Source organism: Mustela erminea, chromosome 10, assembly GCF_009829155.1.
Source record: "Mustela erminea isolate mMusErm1 chromosome 10, mMusErm1.Pri, whole genome shotgun sequence".
Lineage (NCBI taxonomy): Eukaryota > Metazoa > Chordata > Mammalia > Carnivora > Mustelidae > Mustela > Mustela erminea.
This window is the reverse complement of record NC_045623.1, coordinates 66,164,141-66,191,680: the sequence shown is the minus strand read 5'-3', so window position 1 is coordinate 66,191,680 and position 27,540 is coordinate 66,164,141. Positions and strand designations below refer to the sequence as shown.

The 27,540-nt window shown below is 52.3% G+C and overlaps 1 protein-coding gene across 3 annotated transcripts in view; it reads right to left on the bottom strand.

Annotated features, from left to right (window-relative positions):
• Window positions 1–27,540, bottom strand: part of SSBP3 (single stranded DNA binding protein 3) — a 161,195-nt gene that overhangs the window by 128,242 nt on the left and 5,413 nt on the right. The gene's annotated exons all lie outside the window — the stretch shown is intronic.

The window sequence follows — 27,540 nt, the reverse complement described above, 5'->3', positions numbered from 1 at the left end:
GGGTGTGCGTGCTGAGCACCTGCCATCTGTCCCGTACCCCATGACTGGCCTCCCGACTGGATTTTACTCACAGCCTCATCGTACACTGGACATGTGACTGGGTAAAGTCACAAAAGCCACCTACCTGCCTTTTCATCAACAAACCAGGATAAGAAGCCTTGTCCATCACTCCCCCAGGACTGCTGGAGGGTGCCAAAAAGCTCGTGTACGGGAGCCCGCGTTCCAAAGTACCCAGTGCGGGGGATTATGATATTTGAGGGATTACAGCTCCTCTCCACAAGAGTGGCCCTGAGGCACTACACGATCCTGAAGAGGCTTCTAAATCAACAAAGAATTAGCACGAGTGCGGGAGCTGTGAGGGTGGCAGCCCCGATGACGTGAGGCTCAGTTCCAGACTTGGGAAGGGTTCTCTGCTCCCGGCACACGGGCCGAGGGCTGCTGAAATCGCGGCGTCTTCACGGATGCTTCCCGGCATTGCTTGCTGCTGTGCTGCGGGGGCGCACACAGCCTGGGGACCTGAATGCCCAAAGCCAGAGGGCCCAGGGTGCAAATCGACAGGGCCACCGCCTCTCCCCAGCAGTGGGGAGGTGGGAGAAAAGCCATGGCATCGCTGCCAGAACACAACCCAAAGGGGGCCTTGAGGTTCCCCCAGGAGCCCCCAGAGCTGCAGACGCTTCTCTCTGCGTTATTTTTAGAACTGTACTGGGTCACCATACTGGACTTTTTGCATAGGAGCTGCACATTCTTGCAAGACTGAGGTCTTCCGGGCCTGGATTTGACAAAAGGCAGGGTCATACACCCGCACCCAGGACAACGACATTGCTGGTAGAGGGGAGTCACAAACTCAAGCGTCCAAGTGGGAGTGGGACTCTGGTACCTGGCTCTCGGAGTCTGGATGCTGGGTCTTCCAAGCTGTGTAAGCCTGGAAAAGTCTCCGAACTTCTCTGTGGCCCAGGTTTCAACCGCAAAATGGCAAAATGCCTGCGTCACACGTTTATGGCAGTTAAATCACTCCACACAGACAAGACCAGAGCCTGGCACAGACTAAGAGCCCACATGTCCACAAGCACACTTTGCCCTACACAACTGGCATGTTTGGAAGGCTGTCTCTGAGAAGGCCTGGGTCAAGTGTTAAACCTCACTTAATGACACACGGGAGGGCCTTCTGGAGCCTTCCCATGATGTAACACAGGAGGGCAGGGACAGGAGTGTGACACACCCAGCTCAGAATCTCCCCAAGTCTTGGCAACTCCTGTGACTTTGGACGCATAACCCACCCTCCACGCTGTTTCCTTTTCTATAAAGTGAAGCTAAAATCACCCCACAGGGCTGATGAGAGGACCATCAATAATAATTACTAATATCGAGAGATAAGACACAATAATGAAAATGACTACTGTTTACTGGGGCTGCGCGTGCCAGTGCTGTGCTGGGCACTTTGCCCACGTTTTATCTAATCCTGCCCAAGTCCCACAGGCTCCTGGCCTCTCAAACAATGACAGTGGGGGAGGGGAGCCTGCCTTACAGTTGAATATTTTTTAAGTTGCAACCACCCCTCCTTTAGCTGCTGGAGGTGACACCCCCCTGCTCACAGAGCTCTCTCTGCGCATGCCCCACAAGCAGACTCCATCCAAGAACCTCACTTCATTTCATGGACATGTGTTATTCTCACTTTACAGATAAAGGGAGGCGGAGAGGACGCCCCAACGCGCCCAACTAGTGGTTCTTACCACTAGTTCATGAACTTCTGTCTCTCAGCAACTAGATCTGGATCCTGACTCAAGGCCGTGGGGGGTGAAGGGGGTGTCTCTGGAGCCTGGCTCTAGGGGTTTGAATGCTGTGTGCGCCTGGAAAGGTCCCTTAACTTCTCTGTGGCCCAGGTTTTCAACTGCAGAATGGGATAACGCCGGCCTCACAGGGTTGGTTTTGGGAATTAAGTCACCTCACACAGGCAAGACCAGAGCCCAGCACAGACTAAGAGCCCAACTGTCAGCCGCTACCAATGCCCACTGCCTACAGTCCTCCAAGACAAGGACCTGCGCCTGCCTGGGATGTGCTTCCCTCTGCTTTCTCTTTCCCTGTTTTCTCTGAAGCCCTGCTGCAATGTCCCCTCCAGAAAGCCCCCCAAACCCTGCAGCAGCCAGACACAGCCCTCTCAGGGCTCCCCTCAGATTCTGCCAGGGTCCCCAACCCAGCACAGACCAAGACCTTCCCACTCGATGGTCAAATCCATCTGCTCTTCTGGACCATCAGCTCGATCCTCACCCAGTTTTGCATCCCCGGACACCAGGCTTTTGGCAGGACCTAGACGACACTCAACAGATTTAACTGACTGCCTGGCCAGCCACCCTTCCCAGGTTTCCAGTTCTTACACCAGCCATCTTTCACTAAGGAGCTGGGAGTGTCAGGGAAGGTGCCGAGCATCACATACCTGCAAACTAACGTACACCTGTACCCTGCCCTGTTTTATGGACAGGTAAACTGAGGCTCAGAGGCGCCAGGTAACTAAGCAAAGGGCACAGAGCTGGAGAACAGCTGGGCCAGGACAAGAGCAACGTCTACCCGATTCCAGCAGACCTTGCTGCCTAGTTGTCCTCTATTTTGCCAATGCAAAATAATATTTTGCCTTTTCTATTCTTTTGCGTGTACGGTGTAACAGCCATGTGGCATCTTTTTGCACAAAGCGAGGGTCCCTGTGTGTAAACTCCCCGTTACTGGGAACAATTAATAGCAAACCAACAGGCCCCCACACTGGATGGCTCTGATGTGCCCAGGCCCTCCTCCCAGTGTCACCTGCACTAACCCACTGACACAGACACTCAAATGCCACCTGACTGACTGACAGCCAGGCTTCCACCTTCTTCCCTCTTCCCCTCGAGGGCCCCCAGAACCAACAGGGGAAGTTGGTTGCTAATGGCAACGGCCTTGGGAGCAAGGTGAGACCTAGCAGCCGACTGCTGAGGGCTAGAGGGAAATTTGCAAGAGCCTCTGAGGCCTCTTTCTATCAATCAAGACGGCCTCTTCCCTGCCTGGGCCTCAGTTTCCTCTTCCAGAAAAAGCAGGCACTGCCCTCCCTAATTCTAGTTGTAGAGCTGAGAAGAGTTAACGAAATGCAACCAACTGGGCCTGGAGGGAAGGAGGTGGGGGGCGGTGCTGGATGCTGGATGGACTTAGATGGGTCAGCAAGCGTTTTTAAAAAACAGGAAAGTTGCTCAGCAGACCCACCCCCTTCAACCCCCCCCCAACCCCGCCAAGGGATGCACACCGAGGCCTCAGAGTTGCGTGCCATGGGCTGGGCCTGTCCTGGGCTATATGTGATTTGCAACCACTGGAGCTAGAGCTGCTATTATTTTCAGCCCATCATCCCTACGAGTCTAGAAACAAACTTGGGGAGGAAAGACAAGCTATACTGCACCCAGGAAGTTCACAAGGCAGAGACACACGGGGCATCTGGGGGGTGGCCAGAGCGGCCGGCTGGCTGGCTGGCAGGCTGGCTCCTGACTCCCACAAGGTGGACACGGGCTCCTCTGAGCACCCACCCTGAGAGGGTCGTCTCAGCCCCTGTGCCCTTAGATACTAATCCCTTCGGCTGGCCACAAAAGGGCCAGCCGCCATCCTTTCCTTCATCCTATCCACCGCCCTGCCCCTCCCAGCTCAAGTTCGTGACCTGCTCAAGCCTTTCCAGGATTATCAATACCAAATACCTAACATTTTCCAGAGAGAAACTGGTTCACAAATCACCCTCAACGATTGCCCCACCTCACAGATGAAGATGCTGTGGGTCAGAGAACGCTGCCGACAGTGAAGCTGTTCATGGGCACATGCCTCCCCAAGGCAAGCCCACACCTGCACCCAGCCATGGCCCCTGGAGACCCCCACATCCCCCTCCCACCCTGGGTGATCAGGGGAACTGGCTGGCCACCAGGGCAGGAATTTGCTTTGAAATGCTTTCCATCCTCACTCTGTTGAAAGGAACAGCCCAAGCCTGAGAACACAAATATGGAACTCTGGCTTGGGGGAGGGGAGAAGAGCCCCCCTGGGAAGACGTAAATGGCAGCATGGCACTCCAGGCCCTGGGTGAACAGGTAGGAGTCTTACCTCGCAAGCTCAGCTCCCCGCACTGCCCACTAGTTTTCTGCCCTATGGTCTCCACTTGTCCAGTCTCTACTTGTACACAGAGCAGTCTAGGGCCTGTCCCCAGATGCTGGGCAGGCCCCTCCGGCTGGAGCCTGGAGGACTCAGCGAGCTCAGCATTATGGCAAAAATCACCACAGTGAATCTCACTGGAGTCTCAGGACAGCCTGGCAGAAAAATGTCATCACCATTTTACCAATGGGGAAACTGAGGCTCAGGCAGGGAGGTGGCTCAGAGGTGGATGACAAAACCACTAGGTACTCTTTTATCCCTGCCTGACCATCCATTCAGTTACTGCTGAACTGGAGGGGTTGGGGGGTTGCACAGGAGACAGTACTGCTTCCAGCGTGCACAAGGCAGCGAAACACGGAATTCACTCAAGGCCATCTCTAGCTCACCACCCTGGGACTCCCATTCCGAGCCTTGGTTGAGATTGCTCTGGGTCACCCCAGCCACCAGCCCTCTGCCTCCAGCAACCACCCTCAACTCCGGTGGATCCCCAAGTGGCAGGCTGTGGCCCCGGACAACAGGCCCTGGGAAACCACCTTAAGAGAGGGGACATGGGCCACAGTCTCCCCCCAGAAGTCTTGCCTTCTGGCAGAAAAGACAGTCAAGGCAAGCATTTTAGAGTTCATACAGAAACTGCCTTTTATAAAGTACTAGCTTTTTTTTTTTTTTTTTTAAGATTTTATTTATTTGAGAGCAACACAGCAAGAGGGAACACAAGCAAGGGGAGTTTGAGAGGGAGAAGCAGGCTTCCCACGGAGCAAGGAGTCCGATGTGGGGCTCGATCCCAGGGTACTGGGATCCTGACCTGAGCCACAGGCAGCTGCTTAACGGCTGGGCCACCCAGGCACCCCAAAGTACCAGCCAGAGGCCTGCCTTTGGACTTTATCTTGACTCCACAGGCAGCTGTGGTGGCCCTGCCTGCAACAGGAGCCTGGGCAACAGGGCCAGGCCAACCCTGAGCCATCCATGGGGGCACAGGTGGTGCTGACCAGGCTCAAGGGCCTGGCACCAGAAGGGGAGGAAAGGGGGGACAACAGGGGAAAGGAGAAAGGAGGGGTCTGGGAGGGGAGGAAAGAGCCTTTGTGCTGGCCTCCCTTCCCCCACCACAATCCCCTGGAGCAACAATCAGTTATGCAAATAGTAACCCCTCCCCCCCCCCCCCCAGAGCTGCCACCACTCCTAGGGCCCCCTCCCACTCCCTCTGGGTCTCTAGGTCCCTCTCCGGTATCTCCTTTGACCCTATGCCCCCTCTCCATTCTCCCTCCTTCTCTCTCTCTCTCTCTCTCTCTCCCTCTCACATACAAACATACACACACACACACACACACACAGCTACAAGGTCCTTAGGCCTTGCCCATTCAGAAAAGAACCCCTGCCCCTGCCCCCCACACCATCCCTCAGGGTCTCCGATCTTTAGAAATTAATTTTACCCTGATTTTTTACCACCCCCATACTCATTTCTCATTTTGGGGCCAGAAACCGCTGGTCCGGGAAAACAGTGCACAGCTGGAAAAAACAATGCATGGCTTAGAGCTTCATAAAGTAATGTGAACACACCAGCCACTTCCATTTCATTTTGCTAATTCTCTCAGTGAAACAGAGTATCTGAGGAAAAAGTCTGGCTTAGAGGCAGGGCCTGGGCCCGGGCCTGGCGGTCCAAGTGGACCGCCGCCATCCACATGGAAAGCCCGAGCTGGATGACGACTTCTGGTGCAGGGGTGGGACAAAGGGTCTTGGCCCCCACTGCTCTTATTTTTTTCTCCAGATACGTACTTCTGATTGTTTCAGTTTCAAATTACCATCAGCCATCTAAATCCGGCATCCCAGGGCCCGCTACACAGGTGCACCTGAGGTGGGTATTCAAAGCAGCCCTTATTTACAAAGGGTGATGCAAATGTGCCCTGTAAAGCTGGACACAAACACACATCCCGCAGCCACTGTCCATCCTCACCCAGGACCAGGGGTGTGCATGTCGTCTGTCACCCAACATGGTGAGATGGCAAACAATGACCATGACGATGACGACAGACATTGGGCACACGCAGAACCTGGTGGCCCCGCAAGTCTTGAGTTAAGCTTTTGCCAGCTTTGAAGTATGGACACATGCAAGACAGAACATAAATGTTTTTCTGAGTCCTATCTACAGACTGGTCAAGGCTTCTCTTACCTCCTGGGCAAAAAGGCTCCAAACCCAGGGAATTTAAAACATTCCACTCTAGGAATGCCAGAGGGCAGGCCCCGGGGACCGCTTCTTTGAGCCCTGGGCCTCCTCTCCGCTCCCAAGACTGAAAGTGCCACACCACGCCTTTCCCTCTGGAATGGTTCCCCCACTCCAAAACCCCAAATCAAAACCCACGGGAGTCCTAGCCTTCCAGACAAGGACTGTCTCCAGGCTTCATCTCATAAGCCCTCAAAGTCACTCTGTAAACCAGAAGGGCCAGAGTACTCCAACCAGTCCAATCTCCACCAGCGCATCTGCTGCAAGCTCACTGTCCACAGGGCACCATCCCACGTTCTTCACATACTGAATCCTGAGAAGTGAGCCTTCGGCACTATTGTCATCTGTCCTGGATCACACTGGGCACATGGAAAGGGCAGCACCTTCCCCAGCTCACCAGCATCAAAATGGGGGGTCTCAAATCTGACAAAGCGTCCCCAGCAACAGGTACCAAGGAGCCAAATGTTACAAATCTGCCCGTTTTCATGTTCTAACGGATCCCTGTGGCTTTGGATAAAATTCCCAGAGACGAAATCCTACACAAAATTAAAAAATACCATCTATCAAATGATTCGGATGGGAGTATTGGTGAAACATGCTCAAAAAGTGGGTTAGAAGACAAAAAAGTGGCTAGGGTGACAGCATTTAAGACACTCACGCCAAAAATGCACGTGGAGACCTAAAGTCAATTTTTTTATGTAAGTCGAGAGCAGAAGAGAACACTTCTAAATTTACACATTATCTCCTGTAATGTGATTTTTTTTAAAGATTTTATTTATTTGACAGACAGAGATCACAAATAGGCAGAGAGGCAGGCAGAGAGAGAGAAGGGGAAGTAGGCTCCCCGCTGAGCAGAGAGCCCTGATGTGGGCTAGATCCCAGGACGCTGGCTGGGATCATGTCCTGAGCCAAAGGCAGACGTTTTAACCCACTGAGCCCCCCAGGCATCCCTCCTGTAACATGATTTTAAATGTGCATCATTAAGTTAACAACTCAAAATACTTTAAGTAGGGAAAAATACTTGTGGGCAACAACAGAGCCACACCAGCCAGCCTCGGTTCTGCTCTGCCTCAGCAAACCCACAGCCACCTCTACCTGACCTCCACAGGCCTCAGCTCTCTTAAGTCCAATGTGAGGTGCCCGGCCACACGGCCTCAGCAATCACACAGCCTCATACCCTTGGCCACCAGGTTTGAAACCAGGCATTGGAGTTCCCATTTCAATCACGAAAAGACTTACGGGGGCTCATCCTCTCCATATTCTCAACCAGTTTACAGCTAGATTTTTCCCCAAGTTCAGTTTTCCTCTCTCAATCTCTGCTTAACCCCCACGTGATGGATAGCATTGGTTTAAAGATAATGAAGCCTATCTTGTCCCAAAAGTGGGTGCTCTGGGACGCAGAAGTGTGGTTTTGTCTCTTTGAGAGTTTGCCTATTGTTATTTCTAGGTGTCACACAGAGCATGTGACCAAAAGGGCCCCCAAACTGCTCAGGACAGGAGAAAGAAGAGCTCTTAAGGGGACCCCAGGGCCCTTCACCAGGCAAGGGGGGGTCCCCCGGCATAGCTTCAGCCCCAGATCTCTCTAACTAGGGCAGCAGGCCCCCCAACAATGCTGTTCCTTCTGGAGGGGCTACCAACTGCAAGCACCAAACTTCAAAACTAACTACCACTTTTGGGGGGCTGGGGTCCCTCTGTCTAGTCCCTTTTAGTCCACGTGCAGACAGCCCGGCCAGGACCCACCAGCTACTTTTGTTCCACAGGGAGCAGACAAGGCAGGGGCCTGGGCAGCCACTGGAGGTTCCAGTTAAGTTTCACTGGTGAGTGAGTGGCGGGGGCACAAAGGAAGGAACTGCTGGGGGAGGGGAGGCCGCAGAGCTGGAGGGCTGGGACAAAGGGGACAAGAGACAAAGGGACAGGAAAAGGGAGCCCGCTTTCTCCTCTGAGGAAGGAACTCTCCATTTAGCCTAATATTTCACTCACACATCCCTGGGCCAGGAACGCACAATTACACATTCTGGGAGGCGGCTTCAGGTGACAGGAACACCCCTCCCGCCTCAGTGGCACATTGGTGGCTCTCCTTGCCACCCCCCAACCCACCCCTGCGCCTGCCTGTCCAGGCCCCCTTTCCTCAGCCCACTTGTTCAAAGTCAGGGAGGCTGCCTTTGATCAGCTCCCTCTCTCCAGCCCCATCCGCCACCCTGAAGAGAGACAAAGAATTATTTATTTGGAGAAAAGACAAACCCTCAAAGTGTCAGCCAGTGACAGACATGATACTTTCTATACAGGAACAAGGAGGCAGGAGCGAGGCGCCGGGTTTTCTAGTCTGTGGGGGGCTGTCACCAGCAACCCACACACCAGCCACCCTCTGTACCCTCACATACGCTCAAATCCTACCTGCTTGGCCCTTTGGGTTTTTTTCCCCTTAAGACCACCACCTGCCCCACTGGGAGATTGCGATAATTAATCTACATTGAAGAGAGGGTCCAGCACCCGGATGAGGTCTGTAATCAAGATGGCAAAATCTGAAATGTGGGCGAGGTCAGACCAGAAAGACCTGGAATGTCTGGCTCACGGTGTGGAGCCTCTGTCCCACAGTCAGGGAAACCTCAGGGCTGGTCTGTACTGTGGCTCCTGATTTGTTTCATTTTTATTTGATTTTGATTTTCATAGGGGAGAGACAGGATGCCATCACATTTTACATTAACAAAGCAAATCTGGCGTCCACGCCTGGGTCCAAGACAACAAAGGGGCAGTTTAAGGGTGAAGCCAGGAGGCTGGCTGTCACCACCAGCAGGGATAGCAGGAGAAAGGCAGGAGCCACCGGTGCCCCTGTGGACAGACCACAGCCCTCCTATGCACTTCGTGTTTAGCTCCTTCCCTCCACCTGCCTCCTTCCCTTCCCTCCCTGGTGCCCTCCAAGCCTGGGCCACGCCAGAGTCCCCCTCCGGAAACCACTTGACTCCCCCAGAGCTGAGCCCCTCCAAAGCGCCTGGCACAGCACAGGTAGCATGGTCCCCACCCTCCTGGCAAGAGCACCAATCACCAAGCATCAGGTCCTCCACTCCAACTATTTTAAAACTCAAGGCTTTTAATGAGCACCAACTGTGTGCAATCACACAGTGAGGCACTGGGGGCTCTCTCATTTGTTGGGGACTGGGAAAAGGCACTCCCAGTCCTGCAGCGGGGACAATGGGGGCCTGAGGAGTGGTAAAGAGCCTGTGCTCGGAAAAGGGAAAATGGAATCGGACCAAAGGAACCAGAGAGAGGTTGGGAGAACTATGCCAGGTGCCTCCCTCCCATGTGCACTAGGCTGGGCAGCTGGCGGGGGTGGGGGGCATCAAGTCAGGGGTGGACCTGTATCAGGTCAGGGATGGACCTTCGCCCAGAGCAGCAGACACTGCTGCTGCAGGGGCAAGTGACCCTCTCTTCAGCCTGGACAGGCGAAGTCACACCTCCCCTATGGCTTCCCTTCCCACGGATCCTCCTCAGCCCCAGGACCAACACCTGAGTCCCAGTAACAGCCTGGATGGGGCCTCTGCAACTGGCCCACCAAATCATCAGGCCAAGGACTGGGCCCCAATCCCTCTGGATCAAAACTCAGCTCTCCATGACAGCTTCTGTCCTCACAAGAAGAACGCCAAAGGTCCTCGTAAACGTTTTCATACAGAAAATAGGGAGGGGGAAAGAAGTCACGTGTCTCAGGTGTCAACGCCGCTCTGCATGGGCCAGGCCCAGAGGGGCCCTGGCCCATGACCCTGGCCCTCCCCAGGACGAGATATTCCAGAACTCACTGACTCACCAAAGGAGGGTGGCACGGCGGCACATACCTGTGCCTCCAAGGTGGCCCACGGCCTAGCGGCAATGTCCGACCCCCCAACCAGGAGGAGGATTTGTGCTTTTGGCAAAGTCTGGAAAAATTAACTCAGGTCTGAGAGAATTGGGGTCCCTGAGAGCATCCCTAGACCAGCATCTCTTTCATTCTTCTCTAGTTTATGTTCTTGTGGATTCATGTTTCCAATAACCAATCTTTAAAGAAGTTTTACTAGAATAACAGCCGTGCAAGGTCATTTTTGTTCCGCCTCTTCTGTCTCCAAGGTACAATCATGGCTTTCTCCAAACTCGTAGCCAGACCCGACAAGGCCCCCAGTCAGCTCAGCAGTGTGCAGCCGCACACACGCCGACACTGGGACCCCGGAGGTATCATTTACCACCACTTCGCAGAAAAGGAAGTGAACAGTCTGTCAACTCCAAGCAGCCAGCCCAAAAGCCAGAGCCGCAGGCTGTGGCAGCCACAAGGAGGGGGCAGGCTGGGGCACAAGGGACTGCTTTCCGGGGAGACCCGCTTTCGGGGCCAGCAGGAGCATTCCCTGGTGCCTCCTGGAGGACAAGCCCACCGGACCTGCAAATGTATCTGCATTCAAAGATGCACAGTTAGCATCTTAAAACACAGACACCCCAGAGAAGGGAGAGGGAAGTTCTGTGAGGGTAAATGATTTGCTGCTGTCCTGTCTGCGGCCATACCTCAGAGGCACCAACTACCTGACGAACAGAAGACAAAACCACGGGATGAACATCTGAGAAAAACAAATATCTGCTCTGAGCCCTCAGTGGATTTTGGAAAAAATGTTCCCCCCAAACAGCACCATTAGGACTGCCTCAACAGGAAGTAGTGTCTGGGGGTGCCTGGGGGGCTCAGACAGTTGAGCAGCTGCCCTCGGCTCAGGTCATGATCCCAGGGTCCCAGGCCAGAGTCACACATCGGGGGAACTCCCTGCTCAGCGGGGAACCTGTTTCTCCCTCTGCCTGCCACTCCCCTATTTGTGCTCCCCCATTTGTGCTTGGGTTCTCTCTGACAAATAAAATCTTCAAACAAACAAACCAAAAAAAAGGTAGTGTTTGGAGGAAGTGATTTCAAGCCTTGGGAAAACCCTGAATGGTAGGCTTAGAACTAAAGCAGCCCCTCCACTGGGGTGTGGCCAGACTTCCCCTCCTTCAAGAAGAGGTGAAGAGCTACCTGCAATTAGGAGCCCCCCCACAGCACAAAGTGCCCAGGCCCAAGGCCTGAGCACCCCTCATCTCCGAACTGTGTTTATCCTCCTCGCCAAGCAAACCATCTTCTCAGATAATGCACACACCAACTGCAGACTTGTGTGGCCTGATAAAATCGCCACGGATGCTGAGTGACAGGGGGTCAAATCATGACATACTCCTGCCCAGATAAGCGGGAGTCTTGGGAGAATCAGAAGCCAGCTATTTCCCACAATGCCAGGCGAATGCCGCACTCAGGCACCAGCTGCAAGACGATGCTCGGGGCTCCAGCCAGGTGCCTGCCTACCCTCTCCCCCGCCCTCAATACAAAAGGCTAAAACCAGGCAGAAGAGTAATCACGGGGCTTCCAGCCTCAGAGACCTCAGCAGTGGGCAAAAGGTTGGGCGAACTGAACCTGGAGCATTCCTCCACACATCTCTGAGGACACTTCATGTCAGAAGCACCACCAACACGTCAAAGCCCCAGCAGGACAGTGGCTAAGGAGTGTGTAAGAACTCACCTGCTGAATCAACTACCTTGTTTTTAAAAAAGTCAAAGCCGAATTTCAGAAAAGAAAGGTGAACGGCAGGGGCAAGGCAGCAGAACTCTTGACATGCACAGAGGGTATTAAGGCTTCAGGGAGCCATTTAAAGGCACAGACGGGGAGAGGGGACTTGGGAGGTGGGCAGCCTCTTGGTACTTCTTGATCACTTTCAGTCCACAAATATGAAAATATCCATCAGGTGTCAAAAGCTCCAAGTTTATGGGTCCTGCCTGATGACTCAAAGATGATTATGAGAGGTTTCTTAGAAGTCAGGGACATCCGAATTGAGACATGAAAAATGAATAAAGATCCCCACGGGGAGAAAAAACAGAAAAAAGTACTTCAAGCAAGGAGGAATAGCCTGTGCAAAGGCCCTGAGGTAGGGAGCCTGGCCCTTCCCTTAACTTCAGCCTGGCTATGTTTGGTATCTAAGTTTCAGGGTTCACATTCCACCCTAACCATAAAAATACACAGCCAACATTCCAAAATTCCCTCAGTTTTTTTCTTTTCCCAACATACAAGGTTAACCACCTTCTCACCTTTCCCTGCTGACCACCTTTCCACTTCTGCAGTGGTTTCCTTGGTGCAGTAGCTTCTAATTTCTGAGCAGCTCACATGGGCCTACAATTTATGACACACCCTAGCTTCCCAGCTGGACAATGGGCACTCAGGCCACCTGTCCGTGCCTCCTGAACAGGCCTGGACAGGGATGAGGCAGAGTATGTTGCCTAACTAAAGGGAAAGGGAAAACGCAACCTGCTCTGGGCAGCACAGGCCAGGAAGGAAGTAGGAAGTTATCCTGAGAGCAGGAAGTTCTCGCTCATCCCTAGATGAGACCAGACCAAAGCTAAGCAACAGGCACTCAGTCCTGGGAAGGGAAAGATGATCTGGGGGCAAGGGGTGGAGGTGAGACCCTGCTCTGGCCCTGTACATAGTGTGCTGGGGACACACAAACACTTCTAACCAAAAAGCACTTGGTTCTCTGGGAAGCTCTGTCCTCACTCCCACTCCCCAGCATAAACAGACTTCAGGAAGAAAATGAATCAAGTTTTACAAGCTTCCCTATTTACCCAGGACTACAAATCTATCAGTGGGGAAGCTTTTAAAATAAACTCTCTCCTAGCCATGTCACTTCCTTTCTTCTATTTGCCGCTACACACACACACACACACACACACACACACACACACACCCCACCCCCCTCTTTAACCCTGGCTATGGATCCTGAGTCTGAAAGAGGAATTCCAAATTCAGAACACACACCAAACCACCACTTGAAAACACTTCCTACTTTTTATTCAGGCTCTCTCATTTACTCGTGTGTCTACACATTCCTGGTGCAGCTCCCTAAGCAGGGATACTGTCCCCCACAGCACTGGCTACCTTTTAGCCTCTCATTCTTCTATTCCAGAAATATTAAGAGCATTTTCTAAAGTGCTTGGCATCCTCATCTCAAAACAATACTGCAAGTTAAGTGTAGCCCGCTTTACAGATGAGGCCACTGAGGCTCAGTTAAGCAACTGGCACAGGTTACACTATAAATAAAAGCCCTACGGGGGATTAGAGCCCAGGCTGCTTCACCTTCTCCTCTGAACTCTGGTTCCCTAGATCCCCATATATGTATCAAAATACAAATAGCAAAACTGCTTCCTTCAAAAAGAGACTCATCCTGGGGGCGCCTGGGTGGCTCAGTTGGTTAAGCGTCTGCCTTCAGATCAGGCCATGATCCCAGCATCTTGGGGTCCAGTTCTCCCTCTTCCTCTGCCTCGCCTGCCCCCACGTTATATGCACTTTCTCTCAAATACATAAGATATTTAAAAAACAAATACATACATAAATACATAAACATAAAAAAAAATCATAAAAGACTCATTGTGGATCACCAGCTGCTTTAATGTTAAACTTGAGAACTAATGGCCACTTTAACTGGTGCTTCCAAAATGGATCATGGAAAACTCGGAGGGCAAATGGTAGAGCCTGTACTTCATTGTCAGCAGCACCATTCAGTGTGGTTCCCAGAGGCATGGGACGATGCCCAGCGGGCCATAAGGAAACAGCAGCCCCGCAGCGGGGGAACCCAGGGTTAGAGTCTCAACTCACCATCCCTCACTACAGGACCCAGGCAAGAGCCGGCAAGGGCTGATTGCCTTCTGCGGCGGCCCCTGGACCTCATCTATGGCTTGCGGCTCTCCAGATAAGATGACCTACGTGCAGAACACCTTACAGCCTTCAGGACTGACCACATGTGAGCTCCTGGGAGCTGAGTAGGAAAGTGGGGAGGTGGGATCCAGGCTACGCTGGGGTCTGGAAACAGTTCCAATTTCATCCCCCAGCTCCAAGGCTGCTTACAACCCGTATCCCAGGTTTCGCAGGGGAGGCAATGAGATAGCATCCCCAAGAAAAACCAAATAGAGGGACTTGCTCCACTTTAAAATCAGCCTACTCCATTCATCCTCAACTCTCTGCTGGCTTTCTATTCCCTAGATCCACCAGCGGGCCCTGCCTTCCAACCCCATCTTCCTGCCACGCCCCTCTCCTCTCTGGCCCACGTGCCTAACAGAACCCCTGCCTGTCTGCCTGCCTGCCCACAGACCTGCTCCCACCCACCTGTCCACCCCTCCCACAACCCCACACCTGGGTACCTCTGTCCTAGGCCCTCGGTTCTCCTCAGTCATAAAGCAGAGCAGTAAGAACTTACACCTCGTCTGTCGCTCTCACATGGCTGCCCCATACATGAGAAAATACTTTCTAGAAAGTCAGATATGGCTCTTCACATGTGCTGGCGTCTCTGAGTCCCACCACACTTCCCATACACAGCTGTTTCCTCACCAGACTCTGTCTCTTGCGGACCACTGCTTCTGGGGTGTTGGTCAGAAAAGCCCCACAGGGTGAGAGATGAGGGGAGACCCTAAAAAGAACTCTAACTCAATGACTCAACTACTTGGAGCTCAGATCCAACTTCTTATTTAAAGCAAAAACAAAGCTGCCAAACTCCAGGCCATCCATCCTTCAAAGAAGGAAGGATTTCCAGCTAACCCGTCCAATGAAATCCAATGTGGCCTCTTAAGTAAATTCTCCCTACTCTATGGCAGGGCCTCCGTGGATTATTTTCCCTCAAAAAAAAAAAAAAAAAAAAAAAAAAAAAAAAAAAAGAAGAAGAAGAAAAGAAGAAAAAAAACAACCATAATTTACACACTGAGTATCTTTACTTTCCAAACCATTCAGAATTAGGGAAAGGGGGAAAAACACGTCTGTTTCTATTTGAAACTGTCAAAATTAGCATTCAGTAATTAAAAATCACACCCTTTCTCTTAATAACCTAACCAGCATGATACAATCAGGTTGTGCCAACTCTTTAATCTAATTGACTAATTACAGATTTTAATTTAGTCAGTTACTGAACAACTGTTGACAATTTGTTTTCATTAGGGACAGAACAGAATAAATATTTAGGCTTCCAGTCACAAAGACTCCTGTGATTGGTTCTCCACCGTGACCCCAACTTCCGAGCGGGCTCTGGCTCTGGCAATGCCCTGAGACACAGGTACACACCCGGCTCGCCAGCCACAGCTCAGGTGCAGCCCCACACACACCTGCCCCCAAGTCCCTCTTAAGGCAAAAGCTGGAAATGCGAGTGGCGGCCTACATTCCCAAAGTACAGGCAATTCCCAAAATCACACACGTCACTCAAGAAGTGGCAAACACTTAAACGTTGTGAAGAAAAATAAATTCAACGCTACATGTCACTGGCTTTTAAGCAACAAAATAAGTTAACAGTCAAAATAGGTTTACCGGCATTCATCTCACTGGGAAGCAAACTGTCACTGACATTTTTTTTTTAATAAAGACGCACATTTACAGTTTTCACCGGAAATGATCCAGTTCTTTCAAAGCGCATTTTGACCCCCGAGGACCCCCACTCTGAAAGTCACCCAAAAGTCTGTTAGAATAAATGGCTCGGAAGACTAGGAATAAGGGCCTGGGGGTCAAACCATGACTCCCCTGTTTAATGACCTCATCACCAGTTAAGCCTCAGTTTCCCTGTCCAGAAAAGGGGATAAAAAAGCCTTCACCCGGCAGAGAGTGACCGGAAATAAACATCATGCCCACACACAGGGCCTGGCCCAGGGTGTGTGGCAAATGCAGGTCGGTCACCACTGCTCCAGAAATCACTTTTGTATCCTTCAACCAGCCCCAGGACAAATCAGGAAAGTGAAGTCAGTCGAAGGCTACTTACACAGCCAGTCAGTGGGGAAGTCTGGTTGTGATAGAGGATTTCTACCCAGTGAACCATCCCTTCCCCTGGATGCCAGCTCAAAATAGCAGGGAAAGTGGGACTTATTTGCAGGGAAGGGGTCAGGGGTCAGGGGTCCGGGGAGCATCTTCTGGAGATGGGAGCCTTCCAAGCAGTCCTACAGCCCTTGGGCCACCCAACCCCCCAAGCTTTCTCCCTACTTTGAGCAGCCTAACCTTCAAAGGATGACCCACCCAGGACTAACTCTGCATTCAGCACCAGCTAAGCCCCAGGGGTGGAAAACACAAGGGCCTTCTCTCCTCAAAGCCCAACCCTGGCCGTTCCAAAACAAGGCCAAAGGAGCCTCCCACACTGCTAGGATGGAAGCCACAGGTTCCCAGCCAGAGGATGCTAACCAGGTCTCTTGAAAACCCTCCTGGAGACTAAAGCATGACTGGTGGGGGTTTTTGGTTGTTTTTTTTTTTTTTTCTTTTTTGGCTCAAAAAAAATCCCATCTACCTCAACTGAAATGGAACCAAAATTCCCAGTGTGTTCTGTTGAGTAGAATTCTACCAACCTGGTGTGCTCACACCAGCTCCCCTGAGCAGCTAAGCAGCTCTAATCAGCGACGCCATAGTTCTCATTTTTCCTATTTCTTAGTTAAAATGATGACTCGATGCAAGCAATCTATTTGCAAATGAAATATGTTCAGGCATGGAGTCCACAGGAGGTGGCGGAGGATTAATAAAAGGTGGCCTTGTCAGCGAAGAGATGGGAAAAACTCTCCATGGGGGGTATGCAGGCCCAAAGCAAGAGGTGGTCTTCCCAGACGAGGTCACTGAAAACCAGCCTGGTAAGAAACCATCCGGCTCACGGGCAGGGCTTCAGCTCACGCACCACCCTCATGACACACACCCACCTACTCCTCCTAACGCTAGTGCTAAACTACCGTGGCCTGGGCAGTGGGTCGTCAGTTAATTAGGCAGCAAAGACGTCAAATCTGGTACTAATTCCAGCATGGTGTGGTAGTGAAAAGCACTTTCCCTATTTAAGTCCACCTCCAACATGACCAAATCCCTCCAGTGCCTCCGTTTTCTTTTCTTTCCTTTTCTACAAAAAGGGAATGCAGACCAAACCTAACCCACTGGGCTGTTCCGAGGACGACAAGAGATAAAGCCTAAAGAACAGAACAGAGTCTGGCATACAGTTAGCACTTAAACTTGTTCACTGTTCTCAACAGTTCTTCCTTTGTGAAACGGGAAGAAGATCCTGTCCCGTGTTACCCCAACAGGACAAAACCGAGTAAGAACAATTTCTTCAAGGTCTTAGCACATAGCAAGTGCTCAATAAACACCAGTTTTCTTCGTCAGATGAGGGACTAGTTGTTACTATGCCACAACGCCACGGTTTACTTATCCCTCAGCAAGAAACTACCACTCCAACTCCCAACGGCTCAGCCCTCCATGGACGGTTGCCCCCTCCAGCAGTGGTGGCCGGAGTCCAACACCATGATTTTCACCTCGTCTCTTCTCTTCAAGCTTCCTGGAACAGATGCTGCTAGCAAAATAATGCCAAAGAAAGTACGTGGCGACAGTCAACTAGATTTCAGTTCATTTTCTATAGCTTGGGGTCAGAATCGACTGATGCACTCTGGTGATCAAGTTTTCTGCAATTCCCTATCCCACGCATTAGCTCCTGACAGAAATTCACTGCGGTATTTAAAGTGGCAGTCATCACAACTAACTCAAATTGTATTGGCTTCCCCGATGCTGAAATGCTCTGCTGAAACCATCAATTGGCCAATTCGGAGATAACATGGTGGCCGAAACTCCCTGTCATGCCGTAAACAGCCCCTCACCCCACGACCCGTCTGCAGTGGCTCCCCAGCCCGGAGATCCGCGGCGAAACCTGCCACCGGAGCTGCGGGCCAGGGCGGCCTCGTGTAACACAAGCGGGAGCTGGCGGGCGGCGGGCGGCCGGCGCTGCCAAGAGGAAGGGCCTCCAGAGAGAGGATAACATTTGCTACTGGAAGCCTTCTAAAAGACAGTGAGAAAAGAACAGCAGCGTGCACACGCCCAACACCAGGCCTGCCCACTGGGCTGTCTGCCCCCCGCTCGGCACAGGCCACGGAGGGCCAAAGCCATAGGAAGCCCACAGCATCGCCCAAAGAAAGCTGAAAAATTCCTAGCTGTGGCACAGGCATAGGCGCCTAACTCTTGAACAAAGGTTTTCCAGACTCAGTGGTGGCTGTGGGAATCAGGTGTCCATCTGACCACAGATGGGCTGTGTTACCGTCCCACTATGCCTCAGTTTCCCCATATGTAAATTGAGAGCGTGTTTCTCAACACACGTTCTAGGATTTGATAGTCTGTTCACATTCCTTCTCAAAGGGGAACCACAGTTTACAAACCATTTTCACAGGCTCTCACCCGACATCCCAAATGCTTGAGAGGCAGGGGGAAAAAAAATAAAATCCAGGCCTTTCTTCACATCGTTTCAAATCACAGATGATCCAGCGAAGGCTCAGAGAGGCCAAATGACTCACCCAAGGCCATCTGGAAGAACGAGCACTTGGATCTCTGGTCCTCCAAGTCCAAATACCGCGTACCATCCGTGACACTGCTTTGGTCCCCCACACCAACCAGCACAGAGCCAGCCCACAGCAGACACCTGGGACTAAAGGCCCACTATGCTCCCACTCCAGTCTGCAAAGCCCTGCTCTGCATACCCCGAGAGCTCACGAAGCTGCATAGAGCATCCCCGGCGCGGGGGAGGCGTGCCACCCCACAGCCTGCTCTCTCAAATGGCCTTTTGTGACCGGGAAAGAAGGATCAGAGGAAAACCTCAGACAGGGGCCCCAGGGAGCGGCCGTGCTTCTTAAGGTCAGAGGACTGTGAAACAGAAGTGAAATGTCAGGCACTTCCCCCAAGCACACAAAGAACGGGAGACACAAAGCCTGCCTCAGGGGCTGTGCAAACAGCTGTCACCGAGAGGGGACAGAGAATTTGGGAGGCTGGGCCAACCTGGGTCAGACAGGATGCCCTGAGACCTGTTCTCGAGATTCTTGCCGTGGCCAGAGGCTGAGCCCTGCAGATGTTCGAACACCCACCTCCGCCGGGGGCCGGGGACCCCCGCCTCGCCTGCAGACACCCAGGGCAGGAGGGGCCCCGTGGCCAGCCAGCAGGGACAAGCTGCAGCCTTCAAGTGGGAGCTACTGCTTGTTCAACATTCGGCAAGCATCTGCCAAGCACCTTTTACATGTTCTCTGCACGAAGAATACAGCAGCCAACGCCACAGGCGGCCACCGAGGAAACCACGAGGCACCGCGCGGGAGGCGAGAGGCATGGTGAGGAAACGGCTCTCTCAAGAACCTGTGGCGGTGAGAATCATTCCCTCCTTATTACAGGTCACCAAGCAGGATCAGCAACTGCATGTTACTTGGCCTCAATCAGCCCACCTGTGGGTCTCAAGACTCAATCCCAGCCCTCTCTGGGCTAGTGGCTTTCAAAGTTTAGACGAAGATCCCCAAGAAGACAAACTTGACTTTGCAAACTCAGGACATGTGTGTATTCACAAGGTGATCCCAGAAAACAGAGATTCCCCCAAATAATACTTATGCTTACTCCGTTTGATAACAGTGGTTTCATTTTTTTGTGACTGCCAGTCGTGACCCACTAAGTTGATTTCCGAAGGCACTAATGGGTCACAGCTCACAGTTTGCAAAACAAGGCATTACCATGTGCCACTTGCCCGTCTCCATCAAAATGTGTATCTAACACATCTGATCCCTGGGCAGGTATCAGACCTTTCCTGCTTCTCGAGGCTCAGAGTCCAGCTCCCCAGTCTAGGGATTTATTCAAAACTCTGCAATAAGCCCCAGGAGTGGGGGGTAGCACACAGGAGTGGGGGGTAGTTCCTGCCCTTCGAAAGCTTGCAATCTACAAGTTGGGAAGGGAAGAGATACAACCTTGACCCTAACCATTCTCCTTCTGGGCAGCAAGTAGCAAGTGAATACAGACACAGAGTTCCTGGGGATAAAAAAGAAGAAAGGAGGGGTGTTCCCATGGAGGTGGTCCTGGCAGGCCTGGTGGAGACCACCATGTTCCAGGCTGGCATCTGCCCTACAGAAGGGCCAGAGGGCAAGTGAGGAAAAAGCCCCTATCTCAGGTGGGACCACAGGTGGGACCTCAGGGACCACAGAAAGGGTCAGAGGGGGAGCAGAGGAAAGCTCCAGGTTCCTAGGTCAAGAGACGTGGAGAGCAGAAGAGAAAACGGTCGCCTGAATAAATAACCCAGTCCAGGTGCTGGCCAGGGTGCCCCTGGGCGTGTCTCATTTCATCCTGGCGAGCACCTGGGCTGGTCTGGAGGCTGTGTGTGTGACCCCACCCCCAAGCTGATCAGCGGTACTTGGAAGATGGTGGATTCGAACCCAGGGATCCAGAGCGCTAATCAACAGGTGAGACAGCCTGTGACGGTTCAAGTCCATGGGAACACACCTCCCACACCAAGCCCACTCTGCTCCTGCTGCCCTTCTGGCCACGAGAAAACCAGGATCCATCCAGGGCCCCAGGTGCAGTCACAAAAGGAAGAACACACACTGGTGCGGTGTTCTGCTGTGCCGGGCCCTATCAGAGAGACAGGGTGTAGGGTGCATGAAGGCACCTCAGCTCATTTCATCCTCAGGACAACCTTACAAGGAGGCTATACTTCATCAACCCCATTTTTCACCTGAGGAAACAGAGAGGCCAGTTGATGTGCCTGAGTCTGCACAGCTTGGAGTGCAGCAAGGCAGAGGAAAGTGTCCTCGATCCCAATGTGGGTGTGAGTCCTACTGGGGACCTCAGGTGAGGTTCCCCCCTGCAGCTCAGCTGACCTACTTGTTAGATGACAAGGTCGCCTCCAGTTCCATCACCTCCAACCCTGCTGCAGGCAGATATACACTAAATACATCTCTCAGCGGCCACAGGGGCTGGGACCATTCACCTTCTCCCACCACCTGTCCTGACAGCATCCTGGTCCCTCAGAAGACAGAGATCGTCCCGCACAAGGACTTTCGGGAGCATTTATCCCATCCTGGGCTCCATCTGTCTCTTCAGTGAGACGGTGAACGGAGCAGGCAGCCCGTCAGGGAAACCGTCAGCACCGCACACACCTCAGCGTCTCCTGCTCCTGGTCTGGGAGCCGACTGACCGCCGCCTCCCTCACGCTGAGCCAGGAAGCCCAATCAGGAAGCAGCCCCCGCACAAGCACCAGCCTCCCACAGACCCCCAACAGCGACCCTTCCCCAGCTTGCTTCCTAAGGCTCCTTTCTGGGACTCCCAGCACCACCAAAAAGTTGAGTGAGACGGGAGGCGGGCAAGGGCAGTCTCCATATCGAACAGGGGAACTCGACTTAGAGGCTTTCGACCCCGTCCATCCCTGTCAGCATCTACACAGCACCTTACCACACAACTAACCTCTGGCCGGGCTTCCTTGCCTTTCTCTCAACCCCTCTGCGGCAGGATGAGCCAGGACGACCCTGTGCCTATTCCACCATGGAGAGAATGGACCTTGAGCAGCGGAGGCTCCCCCAGGAACAAGGGGTTGTTGTGGAGCCAAAATCTGAATCCTGATTTCTGCTGTCAAGTCGCAAGCCCCCTCTGGGTCTTTACCACTTCACCATGTGGGATGGGGACAGGACTTCTCTGCCGCACACAGATAAGGGGTGCAGACGTCTCCGGGGAGCACTTATCGGAGCAAGCTTGTGGCAGGACTGCCCGCTCTGCCCCTTGCAGGGGTGTGGGGAGGAGAGAAGACAACTGGTGTCGAAGGGGGATGCCATGGCACATCAGGGGAGCACAGGCACTGGCAGGCACCCATGGGAAATTAAAGTGTCCACTTCCCTCAGGTCAGCTTGCCCTCCCAGAAAAAGATGCCGTTGTCCCCATCATATTAAAAGGTTTGGGGGAAAACTTTAAGGCTGCAGAGACAAAAGAAACAAACTCACCAGGCACAGAGAGACAACCATTCTATGTAGGGGATACTACTCAATTCTGCCAAGGGATCACCACTCCCCCACCCACACAGCAGGAAACCTGAAAGTCTGTCATCCTACCAGGAACCGACAGTGAGGGCTGGAACTTAGGTGTGCATCCCAGCCACCAGCCAGAGCCCAAGCCCTTCAAAATCCAGAGGATTCAAGACCCAAGAAAAAACAAAACAAAACACGGGAGAGAAGCATTTCTTAAGCCCATTCGCCAGAGCTCCAGAAAACCCCATTACCCTGGCGAATCAAAAACAAACAATCGTTATTGTCTATTTGCTGTAAGCTCCTAGCAACATGTATTAAAGAAGTTTATGTGAATCGTCTAATGCACTTGTGCCGTGGTCAGAATTATTACCAAGCTAAAAAAGATTAATTTTTCTAAATACTCTAAACCCTAGACACTATTATAAAGGCTACAGCTAGTGTAACATTTCTGTTATCTTGGCTGACAGGCCCTCAAGCGCACACACCTCCCTTCCACTTCTCCCTCTCAAGACTTAAACACACACACACACACACACACACAGGCAGAAAAGTCAGGGGGAAGGGGGCCAGGCAGGTCTGGCCTGAGGTCTCCACTAGAGCACCCACTTCCCCTGGAAAATTAAGACAGCCTCGGGGACACTGCAGGGAGAGCTGGGTGTCTCTGGCTCCTCCCGCCCAGTGGCCCACAGAGCTAACTCTTGGTCCAAGTTTGCAAATGCTTAGCTAACAAAGATGGCATTATGCAGAGACGTGCACACGGCTGGTCTTGGAGTTCAAATGAAGTGACCACTGCCAAAAACTTTGTTTGGGTCCCCACCACTCTACCCGCCCCTGCCCCGGCCCCACCTCCTGCCTTGAAATAAAGGGCAAGGATTTGCAATTTGGGGTCTTGCCGCCACTTGAAACCCATTAAGGTGGCTGCACAGCCTGGGTGCTGGCAAAATGCAAGTCCAGTTACTCATTTAGTGTTTAATTAGCTACCGATGGAAGAGTCTGGCAGCCTTTGGGGTGAGAGGAATGGCAGCAAATGGGGTAGGAGCCCGAAGAAAGGATGCAACACAAAGTCTAAGCTCCAAGGCGGGTGGGGAAAGAAATAACTGTGTGTATGTTTTGTTTTTTTAATCTGCCACACAAGGGTGCCAAGGGTCAGAGCCAAAGGCAACTGCTACGAACTTGCCAGGACCTCTGGGCAGATGGCTAGGCTGGCTTATCTCTGGGGAGAGCACTCCCCAGCTCCTCAGAGGCGGGTCGTGGCCCTTCCCCTCCCATTCTGCCTGCACTGCTGTCCTCTCCCGCCCCCTCCCGCCCCTGCCCCCCGAAGGGTTCTGGCAGGCAGGGACACTCCCCTCCTGGCAGGAACCCCAGCTCAGCACATCCAAGAAGAGCCCTCTCAAATATCACTTTGCTATTTCAAACCCACCAAGGACGCTGGACCCCTGCCACAGAGCCACAAATACCTCAGCTCACGTCCACGCCTAGGCCTCTGGGGCACTTGCCTAATCCCCCCTGGCAGCCTGGAGACATAGGCTCACAGCTGGGGGCACAGGGGGAAAGGGAGCCAGGCCCTCCTTGTCAGGGGCTCACAAAGGCAGAGCAGAAAGGGACCTCAGGTCTTCAGAGCGGAGAAACTGAGGCTCCACACTCATCAAGGTCATGGGATTCCATGTCTAGTATCTGCCCCAAGTTCTTCCCTGGGAATCACAGAGGGGCCAGGGCCAGGGTCAGGGGCAGCAGTCTGCACACCTTCCGAAATCAGGTACAAAGTCTCCTTTGTGGGGACACGGGTATTTTCTGGAAGGAAAGGCCAGAGCTTTTATCACATTTTCCCTGCCAAGAGAGCCACTGTACAGAACAAACTCCCTTCCCGAGCTCCTGTCCCCCTCTGCCAGTGATTCCGCAGTTCACCTCTCAGGGGCTTCAGACTAACTCGCTGCCCAATTCATTTCCTCAGTGACTATACATGGGCACACTTGGGGCCAAGTGTCAGCACCTCCCCTCCATTCAGCAGGAATTCTGTTCACAAATGAGGGCTGCCAAAAGTTGAGAGGAAGAACCTGAAAAATCCTATTTGGTCCTAGTTCTGCCACCCACCCCACCCCCACCCCCGCTACATGCCCCTGCACAGACTATCTGAACTCCAGGCCTCGGTTTCCTCATCTGTGAAATGGGGCTGAAACTCAAGAATAACCCCTGATGCACCATGAGGCCCAGCTACAAGCCTGCCCTGAAAGGCTTTATAACGACTGCCGTGACATGAGCCGCGCAAGGAGCCCCCACAGCTCTCCAGCACCTCCAGGTCAGAGGCCGCACTGCCAGGGCACACCTACTCCACTCATTTCTCCACCAAGAAGAAAACACACATTTAGCTACCACACAAGGAAAAGGGCCACTGGCAGCCAAGAAGGCACCGAAAATACTTCTTTCTACCAGCCACACGGGCCGGGGGGGAAAGCAAGCAGAGAAGTTGGCCCAAGGTGAGAGACTCAGGTGGAACAGGTATCCACCCCACAAAAGGCCAGGCCCCAAACAACAGGGTCTAAGAGAACCCAATGGTACCCCAAGGCCTTTTACCGATGCCCTGAGGAGCACTGCTCTGGTGAGAGTAGAAGAGCCCCCCAAAACCACAGCAGGGTCCCCATGAGCCTCCTCCCAGGACCTCGGGGCTCTTCTGATTTAGGATAAACCGATTTCTCAGAAAAGTCTATTCTCGTACTGAATGCCCAAACACTCCACGTTACACGTAGTCAACATCAGGGCTTACAAATAACATTCCAGGTGTTTGGGGGCTGGGCGGGGAGGGCGGGAGAGAGGACAGACTGACTCAAATGAAAACTCAGCAATTCAAAGAAAATTTAAGCCCCCTCCCCCACCGAGTCACCTGGCTCATTCCAGGCCCTACAGCCTGGCTTTGACCGGAGAGGAACCTTTACGATCACCTGACCCCTGACCCCACTGTCAGGAAGGGGAGACAATTTGTCAGGAACACAAAATCTTTTCCCTAGGAGAGCGGAGACAGGTCCTTTCCCAAGACCGTTCCAGCCCCACAGCAGCAACCGGGCAACCCCTCCCTGACCCCTGCCCCGCAAGAACTTGATACTCACTACCCCCACACACCAAGGCTAGTTACTGCCCACTCTTACCGACAGGATGTAAGGTAACTAGTTAACCAGCGTTAGAACACCGTGCTCAAGACCACCCAGCAAAAGTGAAAGCACCAAAGGAACATCTTCCAACACGCCAATGGCCGTTCTAGGCCAGGCTCGTCAGTGAGCCCAAATGACCTATTTTTCCTTACCCGTAGGTCTTCAACCCCTTCATTCAATGAGCACGCACGCCTACTGTGTGCAAGGTACTGTGGGAGCTACAGAGACAGACAGCTCTGTAGACGGATGAACAGCCTCTGGCAGGGAAAAAACTAATAAGCTGCGGTTGGAAAGACATGCCTACAAGAGAAAGTAGTGGGAACAGGTGCGAACGAATGACACTCGCCATGGACCAGCAGGGCTGAGCCTCGGCAGTCAGGGGCCGCGACCCTGGAGTCGCTGACGGACTGTGTTTGGATCCTCATTCTACCCGTTAGCTGTGGATTCACCTCTCTGGGCCTCGGCTTCCTCATCTGCAAAATGGGAATTAACAATACCCCTCTCACCAGGCCACTGGCAGCTGGAACAAGAGACTAAACCAAAGTGGTCAGCACGAGGGCCCAGTACATGGAGAGCTGCCAACAAAGGCTCTGTGTACACAGATAGATGGTCTCCACAGACAATGAGGTGGGGTGATCAGAGTGTGCTGGAAACTATCACAGAAGTCCACAAAGAAGTTAAGAGATGGATACGATTTGAATGGATAAGAGAGGCATGCATTCTAGACAAGAGGAAGGGAGCTTGGAAAGAGACAACAATTCTAGCAAGAAGGAATGAGGGCTAACTAGATGGTAGCCGTGGGGATGGACGGAAGACACGAAGGTCTGAGAAGGCCAAAGAGAAGAGACAGTTCCTTTTCTTAATTGTCTTAAATTTCTCTTAATTTACCAATTGGTCCTCTGTCACCCCGGCAATCCAATGTCACCCCGTAACTCCTCCACCATACAGATGTTCCCTCCCTGTCGCCATTCATTACTCCACCCCCACCACGTGACCTCACTCTCAAGCCAATGACACCAAACGGATTCCAATCTAGGGAAAAGGGCATTATTCCCCCAAATCTGTGAATCCTGGGCCTCAATCAGTGGGATTGCAACACTTAGTAGCATCTTCTACACATCTATGCCAATTTCAACTTGCCACGTAATTCTGCCACCATTCCTTAATAAATTATGGAAAGCAAACCCATGTGAGCTTTCACTGCCACCCGTATTGTTTCAAGATGCAGACCAAACCACAAATTGCCACCACCTCACATCATTTGCTAGAGCACCAAACTTAGTTAAAAATTATTAACTTCTTCAACGACTTGCAAAAGATAGCAAAGACATCCTCCATCAAGAGATTTACCTGAAATAGGCATGTCCACCTATCCCCCACAGCTCTAAAACAAAACCATTTGCACAGCCAAGACTGGCCACATAGGAATGCACTCTCTAACCGTTTAAAAAAAAAAAAAAAGAGGAAGATTTTTTTTTACTAGGTAGAAAGGTCAAATTCAGCAACTATTTTTATATGCTTAATGTTCCTTCTGGCCTCCTCCCCCATCCTCCAGCTCAGGAAACCCTAAGATCATCACCACGGATTTTCCCAGAAGAACCACATCACAAGAGAACCAGTCACCTCACCTTTTACTACTAAAAGTTTACCAGACCATAAGTACCGTGCTCCAGCTTCTTTCTCAACCTTGGAGAGGCACAAGAACAGGTCCGCTTCCTCAGTGGTCTTGTCCAAGGGCATTAACTTTTCAGTCATAACAAGAGTTCATCCCGTTGAGTAGGCTCAAAACCAGTTAGCCTCCTGCGGAGCGGCTAACTCTGTCTATCTGTCTACTACAGGAGCAATTGTCACCATAAAGACATTCATGGTAATGGCACTTGTGAAAAATCAACCAGATGGGTTCGCGTGTCCTAGGCCAGTTTCTGGTGTCCTAGGTGCGTCCCCTCTCTGCAAGCAGGGGGCACACATGGCCTGACCAAGTGGGTGGACCCTGACAACATTCAAGAAACCAACTTCCATATCCTAGAACTTGGAGACCATTCCTACCGACCTCATGAAAAAGTGCAAGACCAAATAAACCACCTCTTGTGTGCATGTGCACACGCACACGCACACTCTTTTACACACACACACACACACACACAGATACCCATCTACAAGGCCACCGGGAGATGAAGCCTGGAAGGAGGCTGGGAAGAACTGCAGACGCTTCCCCTTCCA